Below are 20,966 nucleotides of genomic sequence, written 5' to 3'. Positions count from 1 at the left end.
GGATAAATATGACAGAGAAGCGTTCTTCAAGGGTGCAGCAAACACCACCAAGGCCTGATGCTGGTTTCTCACTGAGCCATAATATTTCCTCTCTCGAATTTGTAGTCTCACCACTCTTACAACCTTAAAAGACCATCAGTCACACACCAATAGTAGGCCTCACGCGTCTCATTCACTAGCAGTCTGCACATGAAGTTACACAACAAGTAATCTTGCATTACCTACAACACTTCGGCACCCATCAGCGTAGTAGTCGAACACTACTGGAAGCATTTTACACCCCTCTTTGAAACTATAATCCCCACACTACCAACAGCATTTTCAAACTCCACAGAGTAGAAGTTACAAATTACTGATGACAACCCGACCTCCAACCTCACATCACAAACAGAACTCTCACATCCTTCAGAGGCTGGCAGTCACACACTACTGTCGGAGAAAAAAATCACGTTTTAGTCGCCACTGTAAAGGGTTGATGCAAAACAAAATCAATTTTCTCTGAATCACATAAAAATTCAACAAGAGATTTCCCTTAAATCGGCAGTGGAGGCAAGCTTCTCAAGGGAAGACAAGAACCAAATATATACCCTACTAAGCACAGTACCTAGCATTGGTGACATTAGAATCTGACAAAGTAAGCAGCTGCCTGGCTGAGTCCATGAGAAGTAATATATGGCTTCGAGAGTAACAAAAACGTAAACTAGTACGGCTCAGCGAGCTTGTTTGGAAACACCCCGTCTCAAGTGCAAGGCGCAATGTGTCTTAGCCTCACAGACGGGTACTTGCACTACATAATGTGAGATGTAAGAATTCGCAGCAAAATGTGGCTGTCGCAGGTTACAGTACACTGTTTCAGTCCTCCACGTGGCAGTCTCGCACTGATAGATTGCACACCTTTCACAGACTAGAGATCTGAAACTAAGACAGCACTCACGTATTCTTCACAGCAGCAGTCACATATTGCCTGCCACCATTTCAAGCCCCTCACAGACGGGTACTCACTCATTACCAAGAGTATTTTCACACCCTCACAGAGCACTAGTCTCACGCCGTTCACAGGGCTGTACTTGCAACTTCCTGAAAGCAGTCTAACACCCCCTCAAAGACTAGCAGTCACACACCACAGACAGCACTCCCACCGCACTCTCACAACCTGCACAATAATAGAAGCTCTTTAGCACCCATCAGAGTTCAGTCTCAAGTTGCTACAGTGCTTTCACATCCCTTACAACCAAGATCACTTACAACCCTCACAGACCACAAATCTCCCACTATCGAGGTCACTCGAATCCCTCACAGAGTATCAATCAAACACTGCCAACAGCACTCTCACCTGCCTCAAATGCTAGTAGCCCTACACAACCAACCGCATTTTCACACCACTCACAAAGTAGCAATCACACTTCAAAGCAGGCTTACACGTCTAATAGTCTAGTAGTCTCATCTGAACTTCAGTCCTCACAACCCTCACAGAGAAGCAGTCACTGTATAGACAGCACTCACATCCCTTACAGTGTAGGAGTCTCACACTGCAGACAGCACTCTTACCCCCTAACAGTAACATTCTAGCAGAAGCACTCTCACTCCTCTGAGAGTAGCAGTCTCGCAATCTTGACAGCAGTCACACACTTTAGAGGCCAGCAATCCCACTACCAACTGCATTCTGAAGCTAAGCATAGAGTAGAGGTCACGCCACAGAAGCACTTTCACACCTCTCGCAGACAGTATTCACCCACTTTCAACACCACACTAACATCCCTCACGGTCTATCAGTCACACACTACCAACAGCACTCTCATGCCCTTCAGAGTTGAAGTCAAACACAACCAGATCTCTACACCCCTTGCAGACAAGCAGTCTCACAATAATGACCGCACCATCACACCTTTGGGAGGTGAACTTACACGGTGACAACAAGCACACCCCTTACACAATAGCAATTACACTAGAGGCAGCACTCTCACCCCCCTAAATGGAGCAGTCCTGTGCTACCGGCAAAATCAACACCCGTTAGGCTAGCAATCTTACTACTGATTCATTCTCATACCCTTCACAGATCAGACTTCATATTACAGACTGTGCTCTCACATCCCTCACAGACTACCATTCACACACAAGCGAAGGCACACTCGCATGCTCCACAAGACAGTCGCGACATATTAACAATGCTCTGACGTCACACTAGAGACAGCGCTCTCACACTCGTACACAATCACCTAATATCTCAAAAGCGGCTTGGTGCTCCAGGGCGCTTTAAGTCAGTAATCCTGGAACTGGAGTCTGTACACCAGCGAGAGCCAGGAAACCAGTAGGTAAGTATAAACAAGCATTGGTAAATGCACTAGGTTTCGCCAACATGATTAATAATAAGCAGTTTTTGTTGTAAGTTGTGGCTTGCTGAGTAGTTGTACAATAGAAGTTGCAGAAAGTCTGTTAAAGTGTTATGACTTGTTTATGTAGAAAAGGGCAATGTATTGTGCTGTTACTAGTGGTATAGTGCGGGTAAATAATAGCAACATTTTGAAAATGAAAGGGGGAAATAATAGAATTAATTGGTGTAATATCACATTGTGTTTAGAGGAGTTATGAAAACTTTTGGCCCCGGTGCCACTGCATGTACTGCACTATTCAAACCATGACCTTATTGGATGCAAGGTAACTTCAATTTTGACTTCCTGTTTTGTAGTGAAATATTTAAATATTTGGTGTTTTGAGGGGTACCTAGAGCTTTTGGCCCTGGTATCACTGCACCTGCAGCATAATTGAAATCATGACCCTAGTGCCTGCTAGATAACTGCACTTGTGACTGCCTGTTTAGTAGTAACATTTAGCAATATTCTGCTTTTAGTGGGGTCCCTAGAGCTTTTGGCTCCAGTGCCACTGCACTGTTCAAATCAAGTCCCTTTTAACTGCAAGTTAACTGTAATTGTGACTGCCTGTTTAGAAGTCAAATATAGCTATATTTTGTGTTTAGAGGAGTTCTGACAACTTTTGGGCCTGGTGCCACTGCACCTGCTGCACAATGCAAATCATGACCCTGTTGTCTGCAAGGTACCTGCACTTGTAAATTCATGTTTAGTAGTAAAATATAGCAATATTAGATGTTTAATGGGGTACCTAGAGCTGGTTCTTCATGTGCAGAGTCACAAAGAGGGCATAGATTAATGTGCAATTTGCAAGACTCTCTGAACATGTTTTACTTCGCATCTCTCTTCTTAGAGGCAGCAGCAGCTCCTACGCAATGGTGGAGGAGCGTCACCTCATTGGCTCAGAGCTAGCAGCTGACAAATTAAAAAATGTGTTTTATTTTTCAGCTGCTGGCTGAGCCAGCGTGTGGCGGGAGTGGCGGGGCATGGGAGGTGAACTTTAAGTGTGCACGTGAATTTGGCCACCCGTCTCAGGCGGGCCAAACTGACATGCACGCTTAGGTTTTTCCAATCCAGCTGTTTTCCACAGCGGGGTTGGAGAAACAGCACAGACTCCCTGTGAATCAGTGAGCGTTATTCCAACCCACTTAGGCCAATTATGAAAGCAGCACAGGGATTGGATGAGGAGTGCGCAATGCTATTCGAGGGACTGCTGGGACAAGGAACAGAGGAGCACGAGGCGGCCAGCAGCACCAGGTAAGTTTTTTTATTTTTTTACAACCTTTACCCCCAGTTGCCCCCCCCCCCCCCCGACCCCTCCACCTGGCTCACTCCCTACTGTGTCTGCCACCACTGCACACAAGCACTATATTGTGAAATAATGCATATTATTGGATGCACAATGTGCTCACACATAGAGGAAACTTACCGAGTGGCAGTAGGTTTAAGAGGCTCTCAACATAGAACTCTCATACAGTCACTGTTGTAAAACCTAACCAGGCCCTGACTCCAGGTTCTAAAATATTATGCAAACATGATTATGAACTTTCTTTCCATTTACATGAGGTAGACTGAACTAGTTAACTAAACGAAGGTAAATATATACATGTGGGAAATCAATGGACCCTCCAAAATGCTGATCGCCAAAGGTGTATTCTAAATTGATCCGTTCAATCAAAGACCTGAAACATGCAGGGCCCTCCTTGCAATTACAGCATATATTGCGAAATGTTGCTTTGCGGTCCCTGTGTATGATGGATGAGTCCCAATGGTCTCATATAAATGCAAAGCAGTGTGTTGCCTTTGTTAATTAGTGCTGTCACGCTAAATAAATAGATTTTCGCATAGATTACCCCCGTTCTCAACCCATTAATCACATCTCCCTAATCACAGTTGTGAGGCACTTACAACTGAGTGCTGGCCAGCTTAAACTTTCTATTCACATTCAAGGCTGTAGGGGGCTGTCCTTGCTAGTTAAAGTAGCAGACAGAGTGCATGGTGCATGCCACTCTACGGCTAGCGCACAGTATTCATGTACGGAGGTACAACACTTACACCAACTTAGAAATATGTTAGTGAGTCTCAAATATTCAGCAAGTCGCAAAAAGTAGTTCCGAAGGAGAAATCTAGATTTTCCGGAGTTTATATTCTACAGATTATGAAGTCTTCAGAATACAGCTTTCTGTTTCACATTTGTGCTTGGCACTGGTCATCATGCAACATTTATTTCACCCTTTGGGGCTTTAGGCCTGGTAGTTTCTCAAGGCTTCATGACCACAGACACAATCCAACCAAGGGAAATAAGATGCATTGAGACCTCCTCCTCCTGCAAAACACAGAGGACCTTTCTCTTCCCATACAGGACCATGGAGGGACCTTAAAATCAACCTACATTTGCCTTGATAAAAGCCCCAGCACTATTTGAACTTTTTTTGCAAATTCAAGAACCATAAAGCGCTTCTCTGGATGGACCCGGAGAGCTGCGAATCCCCTAACCTAATCCACACCTGAGCCTAATAAAATACATACATGCAATAATACGTGAAGCACATTAGGCTCCACAAAAAGGACAGAGAATTCTTTAGCATCAAACGATGAAGGTTTATTAAATGGTGACGGTTTACAGAAGGCATCATCAGGTTAGCAGCAATGTATGATCAGAATGAATATGCTTCAATTAATATATAATCAAATGAAATGAAATCTCTCCGAGACAGCACTCTAAAAACGTATGTTCTGTTCTCCTTTAAAGACACACAAAACTCTCAAATGTTATGCAACTACATGTAGTTGTCAAAAAGACTGTCCAATTAGGTTAAAGGGAAATGATACAATTACATACTCGATAGGTTCTTAAGGTTTCCCACTATGCAAACTTCTCTCTCAGTCCTCCAAACGTACACTATCTGTAACAAGATGAGCTACATGGACTAGTCTGCACACTGCAGGTGTATCTTGAATGTGCTATTTGTAGTGCGGTTAGCACACTAGCAGATGCACGTAACACGCATCCACACATCCGCAGGCCAGGCGTGGCCTGCGGGGGTCAATAAATGGAAGGCGTGCGCTCGGGCACGTCACTTCCGACGAGAACCAAGTGTGTGGGCTGTTGGCTGTCGCTGCGCGTATCCACCCCAGCGCATGCGACCAGGCCTAATTACCAAGGCCCACACCGAAACACCACATTGGCGACGAGCGGAGGGGGCCCAACCCTCGCCCGTTCACCGTGCATCGAGCGGTGCAGCCCGCTCGCTCCTGCGGTGCACACCGCGTGTGGCCTGAACCTGCTGGCTACACTACGGGGCCGCTGTGCTCCTTTTCCTGCCCGCCCCTCGCCTGCCAGAGGGCGCTACCCCACCTCCGACACTGCCCTGGTGAAGTGGTGTGAGACGGGTGACTGCCGCCACGGCCGCCGTTCCTTCCCGCTCCACACGGCGGCCGAGTGCCATACCTCACGCATCTCGCGTGATACGCGAGGTCGAAGTGCCCTGCATTTCCCCACGCATTGGGGGTGAGAGGAGGGACGAATCTCCTGCAACAGGCCCTATCATCTGCCCTGCCAAGCGGCCGCCGTGCATGCCCTGTACAGGAGTCTGCTGAGACCTGGTGTGACTGGCTGCTGCTGCCACAAGTACTGGTATCCTGTGTGGAGACCCCTGCTGCTGCTGCTCTGACCTGCATCACTCCACTGGCCAAGGGGCGCGTGAGCCCACACGACAAACAGCGTCTTCTTCCCGCCAAGGTACACGTGGTGCTGCGCGCCTGCGGAAGGGACTGGAGAGGTTCTAGACTCCGCCGTCATGGGGGATGAAGACGCAGGGGCTCCCATCATCAACATCCCTTTCCAGCATGCCGCCGCTGGGGTGTTGCCGCCATTCAGCGAGGCAAGTGATCCATCCACCGCCTCACCCCGCTGGAAAATTTGGTTGGAAAGGCTCGAGAACTACTTTGTAGTCACGAGGGAGACGGACGACGCGGTGAAAAGATCACTTCTTCTTCACTACGCAGGGGACGAGATCTTCAGGCTCTTCAAACACCTCCCCAACCCGACGGGGGTGACCACCTACGCTGCTGCTGTTACTGCCCTAAACAACCATTTTGACCCTCAACTAAACGTGGACTTCGAAGTCTTCAAGCTAGGGCAAGCCCGTCAGCGTGAAGGAGAATCCATGGACCAGTTCCACACTCGAGTGCGGGAGCTGGCTAGCTCCACGGATGAAGACCAGCCAAGGGCCATACGACGCCAACTAATCCAGGGATGCCGAGATAAGACACTAAGGGGCCATATCCTGCGGAAACCAGGCATTTCACTGGAGGACATTCTCATCCTGGCCAGAGCACATGAACTTTCAGACGCCAGAGCAACGGCGATGGAACAGGCCTTACATAAAACTCCCGCCAAAACGGAAACCGTCAAGGTGGAGCGCGCCGACGCAGTACGACCACGACCACGTAGCCAGGCGAAGAAGGGATACCGAAGAGACACTCCTCAAGGCCGCTGTGGATACTGCGGACATGAGCCTCACGCAGCCAAAGACTGCCCCGCTCAAGGTCAAACCTGCGGGAACTGCGGAATCCCCAATCATTTTGCGTTGGTCTGTCGCAGAAAGAGCCAACCCAGGAACGCCAAGAAATCATGGACACCCACCAAAGCTGTCCGCCAACTATCACTCACAGACCCATCCCCGGAGAGAACGGACAAATTCCTACCAATAACCTATGACGAGTCAGACTCGGAAGACGAAGAGGCGTATGTAATCTCCTTTGCCCGGGAGCTGAAACTCAGACGACGACCACAGCCAACATGTGTAGTACAGGTGGGAGAAAATGAGGTAAAAGCTATCATTGACACCGGCGCCACCGTCAACGTCATGGGGCTACAAGAATTCAACAAACTGCGTCCTCGTCCGGAAGTCCTACGCTCCAAGACTAGAATCTTTGCCTACGGAGCAGACACTCCCCTCCCTCTAAAGGGGAAAATTGTAATACCCATACGAGCTGACGAGGCTGAAGTGACCGCGACGATACACATCATCGACCGAGAAGCCGACACGCTGTTGAGCAGCCACACCGCGGAGGACTTGAAGTTGATCGCCTTCGCCAACCGCATTCGGAACCACCAGGTGGAGGAATTGCTGGAGCGATTCCCTGAACTGTTCAAAGGTCTGGGCTGCATCAAATGCGACCCAATCAAGCTCCATATCGACAAGTCAGTCACTCCCACAGCCCTAAGCCATCGGCGAATACCATTCCACCTGCGGCCACTGGTGGAAAAGGAACTTGAAAAACTGGAGAACATGGGGGTCATTGAAAAGGTAACAGGACCCACCCCCTGGGTTTCCCCCATGGTCATAGTCGAAAAGCCTAAACAGCCTGGCGAGATTCGGCTATGCATCGATATGCGGCTGCCGAACACAGCGATCAGAAGGGAGAGGCACCTAACACCCACGATGGACGACATCATAGCTGATGTGAACGGATCGAGGTGGTTCTCGAAAATCGACCTCAATGCGGGCTACCACCAACTACCCCTTGCCGAAGAGAGTCGCTTCATCACGACCTTCAGTACCCACCTTGGCCTCCGGCGGTACAAACGCCTCAACTTTGGAATATCGTCGGCAGCGGAGGTATTCCAGAACACCATCCGGGAACTGCTGTCTGGACTACCGGGGGTACTCAATGTGAGCGACGATATCTTAATTCATTCCGCCACCGCATCCGAACATTACAAACAACTACGGGATGTGCTAAAAAGACTGAGCACCTATGGAGCAACCCTCCACAAAGAAAAGTGCCAATTTTTCCAATCATCAATTGAATTCTTTGGTTATGTGTTCAACCAGGAAGGGGTCCAAATTGATCCGAGAAAGTCCAAATCCATCAAGGACGCCCCAGCGCCGAAATCCCCAACGGAGGTAAGGAGCTTCCTCGGGATGGCCACGTACTGTGGCCGGTTCATACCAGGACTGGCAACCCGCAGCGAGCCCCTCCGAGCACTTACGAAGGCGGACGCCGATTGGACATGGGGCCCGAAGGAACACGATGCGTTTCAAGGCATTAAGGACGCCCTCCTTGAGAATGCAACGCTCTCATACTTCGACCCCGCCAAGCGGACCGAGGTCATCGTGGACGCAAGCCCAGTGGGCCTGGGGGCAGTCCTGACACAAGAACATGAGCCCGGAAAATGGACGGCGTTGGCTTTCGCCAGCAAGGCGCTGACCCCGACCGAGACCAGATACGCACAGATAGAGCGAGAGGCCCTGGCAATCAAGTGGGCCTGCAGCCACCTTCATCTTTACTTACAAGGACAACCATTCGTGATGGTCACCGATCATCAACCCCTAGTGCCGCTTTTCAAGGGCACTGCTCCCCACCCACCACCACGTATCGAGTGGTGGGTGATCCAGCTGCAAACCTATGACATGGAAGTGGTATACAGACCGGGAGCCAAAAATCCAGCCGACTACCTATCGCGCCACCCACTACCCCAAGAGCCAGTAGCTGCAGACGGAGACTGTGAGGAATATGTCCAGTGGGTAGCACTCACTTCCTGCCCCCAATGCATGACCGTCGAAGAAATCAAGGAGGCGATAGTGGACGATAACCCATACCTGAGGTCGTTGCAAGCAGTACAAGAGGGATCCTGGACGGACTACCTACACCCCCCCCAACACCTGGACAGCCGCAGATAAGGAAACCCTCACGAAATTCTGGCACATCCGCCATGAGCTTAGCGCCACGGAAGAAGGCATACTGCTGAGAGGGACCCGCCTAGTAATACCGAAACGTCTCAGACACCGAGCTACCCAGCTCGCCCACGGGGGCCACCAGGGTGCCACTAAAATGAAGGCGCGCATGCGAGAGAAGGTGTGGTTCCCTGAACTAGAAAACACAGTGGAAGAATATGTCAAGAATTGCATGTCCTGCCAGTTAACTAGCGAACCAGAAAGGCCGGTCCCCATAATCACTGAGGAAGCATGCACGACCCCGTGGTCCAAAGTCAGCGTGGACTTCGGAAGTTTCCCCGGAGAGGGCCACACCCTGGTAGTCATTGACTCATACTCTAAATACCCCATTGTGGAAAGAGTGCCATCCACGGCGTTCATACACGTGGGGCCAGTGCTCGAAAAAGTATTTTCACTATTCGGATTCCCCGGCGAGATCAAGAGTGACAATGGACCGCCATTCCAGGGAACAGAGTTCGCCACGTTCTTGAAAAGTAGAGGCATCACCCACAGGCGCATTACTCCCCAGTGGCCACAAGCCAATGGAGAGGCCGAAAGGTTTATGCGAACTCTCAATAAAATGTTCAGGATCGCAGTGGTAGAGGAAGCTGACCCGGAGCAAAGACTACATGAGTTTCTGAGCGAATATCGAGGAACGCCCCACTGCACTACTCAGAAGAGCCCGTGGTCACTTATGTTTCAGGGCCAACGCAGAGACCTCCTTCCCATCGCCACAGGACCGACACCGATAGGGGTTGACATGAGAGAGACTCAAGAACGCCGACGCCGGAACAATGTGCGAGCGAGCCACCGGCGCAGGGCGACACCAAAGCAATTACATCGAGGAGACAAGGTTGTCATTAGGAACAGACGCCCGGGGGGAAAATTCCAAACATTCTACGAACCAGGCCCGTGGACTGTCACCAACACGAGAGGAACTATGGTGACGGCCAACAGGGGGGGGGAAGAAGTCTCGAGAAACACTTCATGGTTCAAAGTGGTCCCCCCTAGCCCGGGAGTGAATTCTGAAGCCATGGATGGAACCAACGAGCCGCCCCGAGTCGCAACACAAGAGGAAAAGGACGATTCAACAACGGAGACACGAGGGCCGGTGCCAGTGCAGGGAGGAGGACTGTCAATCATGTCCACCCCCATCCGAAATCCATCGCACAGCGGGGAACGAGAGCCAGGCCGCACCCCGCGGTACAGTCTGAGGCCTAATCCCCGTCCAAGTCAAAGACTAAATGACTACGCCTGTCAGCTGAGACCCTGAAGTCGTCATCAAGGGGACACGCAAGTACAGAACGCCTGGTCAACAATTATTGTGATATTCTGAATAGCCTTGGGTTGAACATTTTCAAAGTTTTGTGTAGTTGGATGGAGATGTAGTGCGGTTAGCACACTAGCAGATGCACGTAACACGCATCCACACATCCGCAGGCCAGGCGTGGCCTGCGGGGGTCAATAAATGGAAGGCGTGCGCTCGGGCACGTCACTTCCGACGAGAACCAAGTGTGTGGGCTGTTGGCTGTCGCTGCGCGTATCCACCCCAGCGCATGCGACCAGGCCTAATTACCAAGGCCCACACCGAAACACCACACTATTCATTAATACAAAGCGATACCAAAGGGGATGATGGACGGAGCGTTTGAGCAAATCAAACACTCACCCCCAGTCAACTGATCTGGGTTTAATCCATCATCATCCTTTAGCTCACTCCACCACCTCAGTTCAGACATGCCCATATGCAAATCAGTCTAACCATGTGCCTCGTGGGAACAGTCCAGCCCAAACTGCCAAGCCATGTCTTCCCTGGACCGGAAACAATCCTCCTAGGACCGGTTTCGGGTTCATAACCCTCATGAGCCACGCTATCTTGAATCCAGTGGCAAAGTGAGCAAGGGACCCACGTCTGGGTATACCCTGCCAACTTAGGGCGAACAAAGCGATACCAAATGGGATGATGGACGGAGCGTTTGAGCAAATCAAACACTCACCCCCAGTCAACTGATCTGGGTTTAATCCATCATCATTCTTTAGCTCACTCCACCACCCCAGTTCAGACATGGCCATATGCAATTCAGTCTAACCCTGTGCCTCATGGGAACAGTCCAGCCCAAACTGCCAAGCCATGACTTCCCTTGACTGGAAATAAGCATCCTGGCACCCGATTCGGGTTCATAACCCTTATCAGCCAGACTACCTTGAATCCAGTGGCAAAGTGAGCAAGGGACCCACATCTGGGCATACCCTGCCAACTTAGGGCGAACAAAGCGATACCAAAGGGGGATGATGGACGGAGAGTTTGAGCAAATCGAACACTCACCCCTAGTCAACTCATCTGGGTTTAATCCATCATCATTCTTTAGCTCACTCTGCCACCCCAGTTCAGACATGGCCATATGCACATCACTCCGTCCATAATCCCCTTTGGTATTGATTCATTAAAACAATATTCCATGATAATTATAAAGAAAAGGAAGATTCTTCACATGGGAAAGAAGGAAAAAAGAACATAGTTTTTAACAGCATTTGGACTTCAGCTTCACTAGAAATAAAATACTCACTTCACAAATCAAAGATGGCAAGCAATGTTAACTCGTTTTGAAATTTAGGCCAACATTAGCTGTAATAAAATCTAAATGTAAATGACCATAATTTCTTTCTAAAAATAGCATTAGCGTGACTACGTATAAAACCTTCTCACCTACACATTACAATGTGTGAAACGTGTTAGCTGTTGTCTAGTGCCCTGCTCAAGATGTCAAAGAAAGCAGTCTACTGAAGACTAAATAACTTGCACAATGAAAAATCCTGCACATCACTGTGTCTTGGTTGTAACTACATTATGTATCTAGCTGAAGAAGTTAGACTCTATAGTGAATCCCTAAGTGCTTGAAGCTTATTACATAAGATAGTACACTTAATGAGTTCCTACTTAAGTAAAAGCTACCAGGCACACTGGAAGAACAAGATACTTACCTTCGGTAATGCTCTTTCTGGCAGACCCTCTACCTAACTGCATGTTCCTCACCTTAGAATACTCCCCCAGCGCCAGACTGGACACGGGCCTACATTGACTCCATCCCACCCAAAAAGTGACAGATCTGCAACTAAGTGGCACCCCTGCGCGCTGACGTCAGTTTCTTACTTGTTTCTTTCCACGCCCACAGGCACAAAGCATGATCGATCGGTTGAACCGATGTGTAGATTGCTGGCCTTTTTAGATAGTATAAAGAGGCCACTCCACAGAACGGGGGTGTGGCAGGGCAGAAAACAGTGGTCAGAAGAGAAAAAGAAAGTTACCTAAGGTAAGTAACTTGTTCTTCTGAAAGCTATTTCTAATCACAGATTCATCACATTATAATAGATAACAAAGCTGTAAGTAAGTTATTGCATAATTTACTTAAAACCATTTACAACAAAAACATCTACTTCATATACAGAAGAGATAATAAGATGGTTCTCAAACATATCAGCATATGCTGCTACTAATAATAAACCTATATTAGTCTGCTGTACCCAAGTAAAAAAACAAAATACCAATTTGTTCAGTATTGTTGCGTGGAAACTAGATTGACCATGAATGGTTCTAACCTCTAGAGACTGAAATGTGTTTTCCTTAAATATATTAGATTGGGCAAGAAAAAACGATGTGATCAATTGTTTCTTACATTAAACCACATAATCGGTTTAGTTTTTTGTTGGGTTCTCTTCCACACCATGCACCTTCAAATTGAAAAAGTGGTATGTAGAGTATACTGAATCTAAGGAAGGAGATTGTTGTTTGTTATTCCAGAGCAGAGTGCAGATAGTCCTGGCGTTTTATTGCAAAGGTATTGATAAGACAGTGAGAATTTTTTGTATAGTTTTAGCTGGGCCACATTCTCCTCAAATTGATGTTGTCTAACTGCTTTTTTAATTAGCACTAGGTAGCAGTGAAGGTAGTTGAAACTTAGTTAGCTGTGAAGTTATTTCTAAATTCTTTGGAAATACTGAAGCTCATGAAGTGTGTATCACTTATCCTTAAAGTTTTTTGGTGTTTCTTCCACCAGGTTCAAGCAGTTGCAAATATAGTTTATTTAGCTTTTATCCTTGAAAGCTGTTAAAGAGGTTATTCCAATTTCAAGTCTTAAGAGGCAGTGAGGAGTAGTAAAGCTTAATTTGATTGTTGAGCATATATTTTTTATGTTGCTTCTTCAGTTTGGTTATTATTTATTGATGAAAGTCACACCTTTATATAAAAGTATTGGGGTATTTTTTTGTCATTATGGCCATGATAATAATAATAAGGGAGCTTATAAAGCGCCTGGTTACGCACACCGGCGTGTCCCTGCGCTTTAGTGAGTGAGAAATCCCAGAGCCCCCTACTGTGCTTCAGGCGCCCAGGATATTTATTGAAGGAACAAATGTGTTTTGAGCTTTCTTCTAAATCTGATCTCCGAGGGTTCCAGGCGAAGCTCAAGCGGGAGTTTGTTCCAGTTCCTAGCTGCCAAGAGCCGGAAGGATCTGCCACCCATCCGGGCCTTTTTGACTTTAGGGATCACCAGCAGGCCAGTTCCAGTAGATCTGAGAGACCTGACGGGCCTGTAGGCAGTGATAAGGTTCTGCAGGGGCCTAGGCCCAATGCCTTGAATAATGCGGTGGCACGTACATAGGGCTTTAAACACGATTCTTTTCCTGACAGGGAGCCAATGAGGAGCCTCCAGGGCCCTTTTAGAGGCGGCCCTTATAGGGAGCCTAAGGACCAGCCGAGCAGCTGCATTTTGCAGCACCTGTAGTCGGTCTAGACTCCTAACCGTGCCACCTAAATACAATAAGTTACCATAATCTAATTGCAAGGTGACAAGGGCGTGCACCAGCGTCCTTCTAGCTTCTGTAGGGACAAGGTCAATGATTTTACGTAGACCTTTGAGGACACCAAAACATGCCTCCACCACACGACTGATCTGCGGTTCAAATGTAAAGCCCGAATCTACCCATACACCCAGGTTTTTAGCCTGCTGCCATGGTATGGGGGCTGGGCCTAAGCAGGATGGCCACCATGCCAATGACCACACAGACGGGCCCCCCCACCACGAGCACCTCTGTCTTGCTACCATTCAACCTCAAGCAGTTGTTAGCCATCCAGGAGGCAAGCTCTGAAGTTGAGTGCCGCCAGATCAGGTGCCCGTGATAGCGAGATGACTAGCTGTGTGTCATCAGCATATGACACAATCCGCATTCCAAAACCCTCAACTATACTTGCCACTGGGGAAACGTATAGATTAAATAAGGTGGGACTCCGGGCCGAGCCCGGGGGGACACCCTGATCTAATTTCACAGCTCTAGAATAATGGGCACCCTGTCTGACCTGGAACCTACATTCCGTCAGAAAAGACTGAATCCATTTTAGCGCTGCGCCTGAGACACCGCCCTTATTCAGACACTGCAGCAAGGTGTAGTGTGCTACAGTTTCAAAGGTGATTTCCCAAACGAAGGTTGGACTGGAGGCTCCGTCTAATCGAGAGATTGAGTTTATCGAACAAGACACAGTGCATTAATTGCAGTCGCGCTTCAGACAGCGGCAGACTAAAGGAGACGCCCCGAATCACAGTGAGCCCAGGTCAAGCTAGGCCCTCGCCAATATCGGGCACTCCAAGCGAATCATAATGCTTGAGAGATAACAACACCCACATCAGCCCGTGTGACACTCTCTACTGGAGTTTTAAGAATTCTTGTTGATCCTGAAGAGAACCCCGTAATAGGGGGTTCGAAACGCGTCGATCCTCAGTGGTCAATTGTCAACAATTTAAAAAGATTAAAAGGACTGGATTAGGACATGACATAATATGGCCCTAATAGTTTAGATTGTTTGAAAATAAAAAATGTAGGATTCATCAAACTATTCTACCTTGTTGGAAAAATAGCATTTTTGTTGACATTTGACATATATCTCATTGGTATTTTCCTTGTTTGAGTGTGAATGTCTTTTGAATGCATGCAGTGAGAAAGGTTGGTATGGATGTGTTGTTTAGTCATGATGTTTCTGTAAATTCTGTATAAATCTGTATAGTTTTTGTATATTTGTATATGCACAAGAAATGTTCTTTGAAAAAATGAAAAAGTTCTCTAACCTAGAAAAAATGACTAAAATAAACTAGTGACGAAATTGAAAATAGACTGTTATGTTTTATTCATAACAGCTTCTTGACTAAAAATAAAATAAGTCAGCTCAGTATTGGCAGTTGTGTTGGTGCTTTAGTTTGAATAGGCTTAGCCTTGCTGTTTAGGAGCCAAGACCCAGTTTTGTTCCTACAGTGTCAAAGGCGGCGCTTAGGTCCAAAAGGTTGAGAGCCATTGTCTGTCCCTCATCCACTCCCTGTCTAATGGTCTCAATGGCCATAAGCAGAGCTGACTCCGTGGAGTGGAGTGATCTAAACCCAAACTGCGTAGGGTGGAGAAGATTGGCTTCTTCCCCATAGGCCATAAGTTGTAGATTAGCAGCCTTCTCAGCCACTTTAGCCAAGTATGGTAGCAGCGAGATGGGGCGAAGGTTATCCAATTTCTCCATACTGACGTTGGGCTTCCTCTGAAGTGGGAGTGCCACCGCCTGCTTCCAGCCATCAGGCACCGTGTGCGTCCTAAATGACACATCTAAAAGATGCCTGATGTGGGGCTCAAGAATGTCAAGGCTATCCCCGAGCAATTTAGGTGAGGCGGGATCCCTGGGTGAGCCTGACTGTATAGACCTGCAGATCCTACGGAGCAGCTCGGGGGGAGGGGTGGTAAAGCTATCCAGCTTATGATCTCCCCGTCATCCCTCCTATGCTCCACAAACTCTACACCCGTTTTTTTTGCTCCCGGAAAGGAGGAATATATTTTTGCCACTTTCTCTGAGAAGAAGCCCGCGATACGATCGCAGGATTCCACCGAACTTTCCGTGGGCATGGCAGACAGTTTGAGTGATGAGATTTCCCTACAGATCTTGAATAATTCCTTAGTGGAATTTTCCGCTTCCCCAATTCTCTCTGCATAGTAAGTTGCCTTGGCCCATCTGATTAACCCATGATAGGTTCTCCGTTTTTCCTGGTATTCCAACTTGGCCTGATTGAGAAAGGCTATCCTCCACTGCCTCTCTAGGCGCTTGCACTCTCTCTTAGCTACGCGCAAGTCGTCGTTGTACCATGGTGCTGATTTTTGAGACCTACTCATTGTTTTATTCAGACGTAGCGGGGCAGTGCCGTCAAGAGCATCTCTTATGCTTCTTTCAAGATTACAGCAGGCAGTTTCGGCATCGATACCCCCGGCTGCCCTCCTTTGGCCAGAGCTTCGTTAAACTTCGACTGGGAGAAGCCAGCCCATTTGCGACACAAGTAGTTTAACATAGGTTGCTCAGGAGCTCCAGGTTCTGGAATTTTTACCACAAAGGGAACAAATAAATGATCAGGCAAGGGGATGGGAATGAGCGTGTTCACTTCAACTTCCCCCCAATTAGCAAATACTGGATCCAATAAATGGCCATGCTGATGGGTAGGGGTCTTCGAGTTCAGGTTTAATTGAAATGACTGTAGTTCCTGACATAGATCTACAGCCCCCCCTATCAAGGGATTTCTCCAAATGCATATTAAGGTCCCCTAGCAGAAGGAATTTATCCCTCCGTAGGGCAGATTCCGTAATACCTTCCAACAGGCTTGCGACAAAGTGTGCATAGGGGCCCGAAGGTCTATAGACCAAGAGTCCTTTCACAGTGATGTGCAGATCAACCCTAATTGTAAATTCACCTGCCTCGCTATCCGCTATGGTTAGGGGTTCCATTTGGCAGCTTAGTGGCTGTTTAAAAGGTGGTCGAAACAATTGCCCCACCTCCAAATTTCCTTGAATATCGCTTGATAGTTGACTTCTTCCATAGTTTTATTTGTAGCTTGATTGATGTGCTGGAGCTTGGTGAATATTGTGTAAGTAAGTGTAACTGATTGTATTATTTTTGTTCCATCTACAGATCCGTTAAAGTTGTTCTTGAAGCCTCTTATTGTCATTATTTTAGATTTGGTGAAGTTTAACTTCAGGTGATTCTGATCAATAAATGTCTAAGTGAGTTAAGGGTCTTTGTAAGTCAAGCCGTGTTTGCAGTGGCGGTTGGTGACCCACAAAAACGGTAAGTCGAAATAAATAAAATTAAACATACTTATAAACATTTATATATTTCAAAATGAAGAAAAACCTTTCATTTACCTTAGCTTGCAGCACATCCTCTGCGTTCTCCAGCCGGCTCCAGACTCCTCCAGCGCGAGGTTTCACAGTTCCTTGTCCAATCCAGACTCTGCTCTCATGCTGCATGAGAGAAGTGTCTGGATTTGCTGGAGCAGGCTGCTTCAGCGTTTCAAGAACACTGAAGGCTTGTGCCTGCTCCCCAACTCAGCTGTCTATGCAGCCGGGCTGGAGAGGTTGAATTGCGCAAGTCTGTTTGGCCATAATAATGTAGCCGGCCAAACCGACATGGGCAATTCACAGTGAAAGGGCCACTTGTCATTGCCTGCCCTGCCCTCTCCGTTCGGCAGAAAGCCGGAAAAATAAAATTGTAATAATATCCTTTTATAAAAAATACAAAAATTGGCTTTCTGCAGCGGTGTGGGGATGGGGGCGAAGCTTCTCCGCTCCCATGGAGAAGCCAATGCTGCATGTTTATGAGAGGATAATAAGGTTGTCTGCATATACTAAGTACAAATTCAAGGTGCTCCGAAGCTTCGGGGCATCAGCATCACCTTGATTCAAGGTTTGTACAAGATCAGCAAAGTATAGGGAGAGTAATAGTGGGACTAGAACACTGCCTTGTTTTAAGCAGTTCCTAATTGGCATTTTAGGAATTACCTTCTTGCATTCGGACAGCTTGACCTGGACCCATGTTCCAGAGTGTAATTCTTTTTTGCCACAGTCTACTTCTGTTAACTCGGTCAAAGGTGGTGAAAAAGTCAATAAAAAACATTAATAAGTTCCCCTTTTTTTCTGTATGGTTTTGTTTGCCAAGCTTGTTGAGGCAACTATAGTATCTATAGTAGAACATGAGATCCTAAATCCAGATTGATTACATTTTATAAGAATATTTTAAATAGCCCAATCTTCTAGGTGTCCTAAGAGATGTTTTGAAAAAAGGTTTTGCTTTAGCAACTAGGAGCGCTATTAAATGATAATTTCTAGACTCACTTTTTGGTCCTCTCTTGTGTACTGCTTGATTATTGAGCCTTTCCACAAGGCTGCTAGTTGTCCCATCATTAGGACAGGGTTGTATAGTATTGTTAGTATGTACCTCTAGCGGTCAAAATCTAATTTGGACTGGGAGATCTTGTAGATCTGCTTTTTTTAGTTCAATTTGCTTCTGAGGTTGTGCCAAATTGTTCTGATTGGCACTGGTATTCTGAGTGTGTAATTTAAATCTTTCAAAAGATTTCTCTACGTGCAGTACCCATTTATCATACAATATATTATAGTCACATCTTCTAACGTGATGGTCTGTGCTCGATCCTCTTTTAGACCAACATTTTCTTGAATCCTTTTGAATGATTGTCAGCTGTAGCTCCGTCCAGGCTTTGATCCCTTCTTTTTGTATTCTCTGAATATTTCTCTTATAGATACGTTTCAGGATGCATATTGTTTAATCTTTGTGAGATTAAGCTAGAATCGTGAGTGCTGTTTGTTTGTACTGTATTTCCTTTTTTCTAATTAAATATTTACTGTTTAAATCAATTTTCTTTTAGGTGGGGATCCTTGCATATTTTAACACTGGATGCTAAGAAACTGAAGATTTTCTTGGTCAATGTCTCCTAGTTATGAGTCCACTGATTATTTCTTGAAGTTTATTTTATTTTTAGCAATGAGGGTAGTGTCTTCCACTTGCTATGTTTTGCATACTTCATGTGTTACTTGAACAACTATGGAAATCTAATATGTTGTGGTTATTATCACTCTCCAAATGGCCTGTCAAATTCAAATTTTAAATAACGAGAATACAAATTTGTGAACATATTTGTAGTCCGTGGTTGTTTTATTTCCTACTGAGCTAAAAGTATGCTGCGCCAAGTAGTTGTTGGAGAGCAAGCTTGGCAAATTTTTTATTACATACTTTCTCTCCTTACTACTCTAACAGTACAGGTCCCCTTATTTCCAACATTCCCATTTACCATAGAGGCAATGATCCTCTGATGAATCTTTAGCCGCTGATAGGAGGAGTGGAAATTAGGGTGCCCAAAACACGTTAGCTGTCTAATAAAGACAATTAATTGACAGTTGACTCTCAAATTTGAGATCAGATTTAGGTACACCACTCTTAAAACCATGCTGTAGAAATAATGAATGCTATGCAAACGAATGATGGACAGAATGCTGAGTAAATCATACATTCACCCCCAGTCAAGAGATCTGGTTTAAATCCATTGTTCTTTTGCTCACCATGCCACCCCAGTTTAGACCCAGCCATATGCAAATAAGTCTTGACCCTGTGCCTCATGGGAACGGTCCAGACCGAACTGCCAAGCCAGGTCCTCCCTTGTCCGGAAACAAGCATCATGGGACCAGTTTCTGGGTATTACCCTTCATCAGTCAGGCTAGCTTGAATCCAGTGGCACAGTGAGCAGGGGACCCACGTCTGGGCATAACCATCCCACTTATGGTGCAAAGTGCTACGCAAACAAATGATGGACTGAATGCTGAATAAATCATACATTCACCCCCTGTCAAGAGATCAGGGTTAAATCCATTGATCTTTTGCTCACCATGCCATTAGAAATAATGAATAGCATCAGGAAGGCCCAACTTCCTGAAAGAGTTGAGTCAGGCCAAATGCTCTGCAAAGTAAGACAAAACAAAAGAAGTAATACTTGATGTTCTGACACAGCTTGCTGATTTTCTCCGTACATCACATTAAAACATCAGAAAAATAGCACAGTTTAAATGGAAGAACCAACAGGACTCAATAATAGACTCGGACATGCATTAGATTAATTTGGTTATTGTATTAACTATCTAAAATGTATGGCCGTTAGCAATCTTTTGAGAATTTCAGTTCGGAATATCACTATTTGCAATAAAGCGCGAAACATTTAGGCAGGGCTTTATCGGATGGTTATTATCATAATCAATTTACAGAGTAAAGAGTCACACTACCATTAGGGCAGAAGGATAGGTTGTCTAACAGCTCAAATCCTACATGTAAGGGGAAAGGTTTGAAATGTAAAGTCTATTAATGGTGAGTCCATTAGCATGGAACAAAGAGATAAAGGAAATAAAAACTTTAAATGGTTCGGCAAAAAAGGGTTTCAGTCCACCAGTTACCGAATGTAGCACCAGCAAAGCAGTCCAAAAGTAAGAGGAAGTTCTCAAAAATCGATCCGCATAGCATCCTCTCGCAAGGTGGAAAGAATATAGCATTTGTCAAGAAACAAAAATCAATGGTGTTTATGGCAAAGTAGGAAAAATCTGAATGGCGTTGCTACCCTTTGGAGTTTCTTCTTTTATAAAGTCTCTAGCAAATTCCAGTGATAAAATATAACACCACGATAAAGACTGTCACATGCTAAAATTCACATGTCACCTAAGACACTTGCAACAGTGAGAAGCATTCCCATGCTGGTCATGAGAAACAAAGGATTTGAGAGTACACATAGGCCTAATATTGGTGAAAAGAAATACAAAGTATTCACCTATAGTAACAGCTGAAATTCTGTTCCCACAGGAATATTTCATTGTGAACATTGAAGAAACATTTAGGAATGTTGATATGTACAGAACAAATAAAGCAACATGTCACCAGTTGTAAACAGTCCATTGTATTAAGTCAGGGAAAGGTCAGCATTAGAGAAAAAGCATTTTTAATAAAGCCTTAAAGTTAGCATCACACGTT

General features: G+C 46.2%; 1 protein-coding gene across 1 annotated transcript in view; it reads left to right on the top strand.

Moving 5' to 3' along the window:
- Window positions 1–2,029: 2,029 nt before the first annotated feature.
- Window positions 2,030–20,966, top strand: part of HRH1 (histamine receptor H1) — a 32,682-nt gene continuing 13,745 nt past the window's right edge. The window contains exon 1 of the mRNA XM_086938959.1: window positions 2,030–2,312. The gene's annotated coding sequence lies outside the window, so the exon portion shown is untranslated. The remainder of the gene's footprint in view (window positions 2,313–20,966) is intronic.

This window comes from Lissotriton vulgaris, chromosome 9, assembly GCF_964263255.1.
Source record: "Lissotriton vulgaris chromosome 9, aLisVul1.2, whole genome shotgun sequence".
Classification (NCBI taxonomy): Eukaryota; Metazoa; Chordata; class Amphibia; order Caudata; family Salamandridae; genus Lissotriton; species Lissotriton vulgaris.
This window is presented reverse-complemented; position numbering and strand designations above follow the sequence as displayed.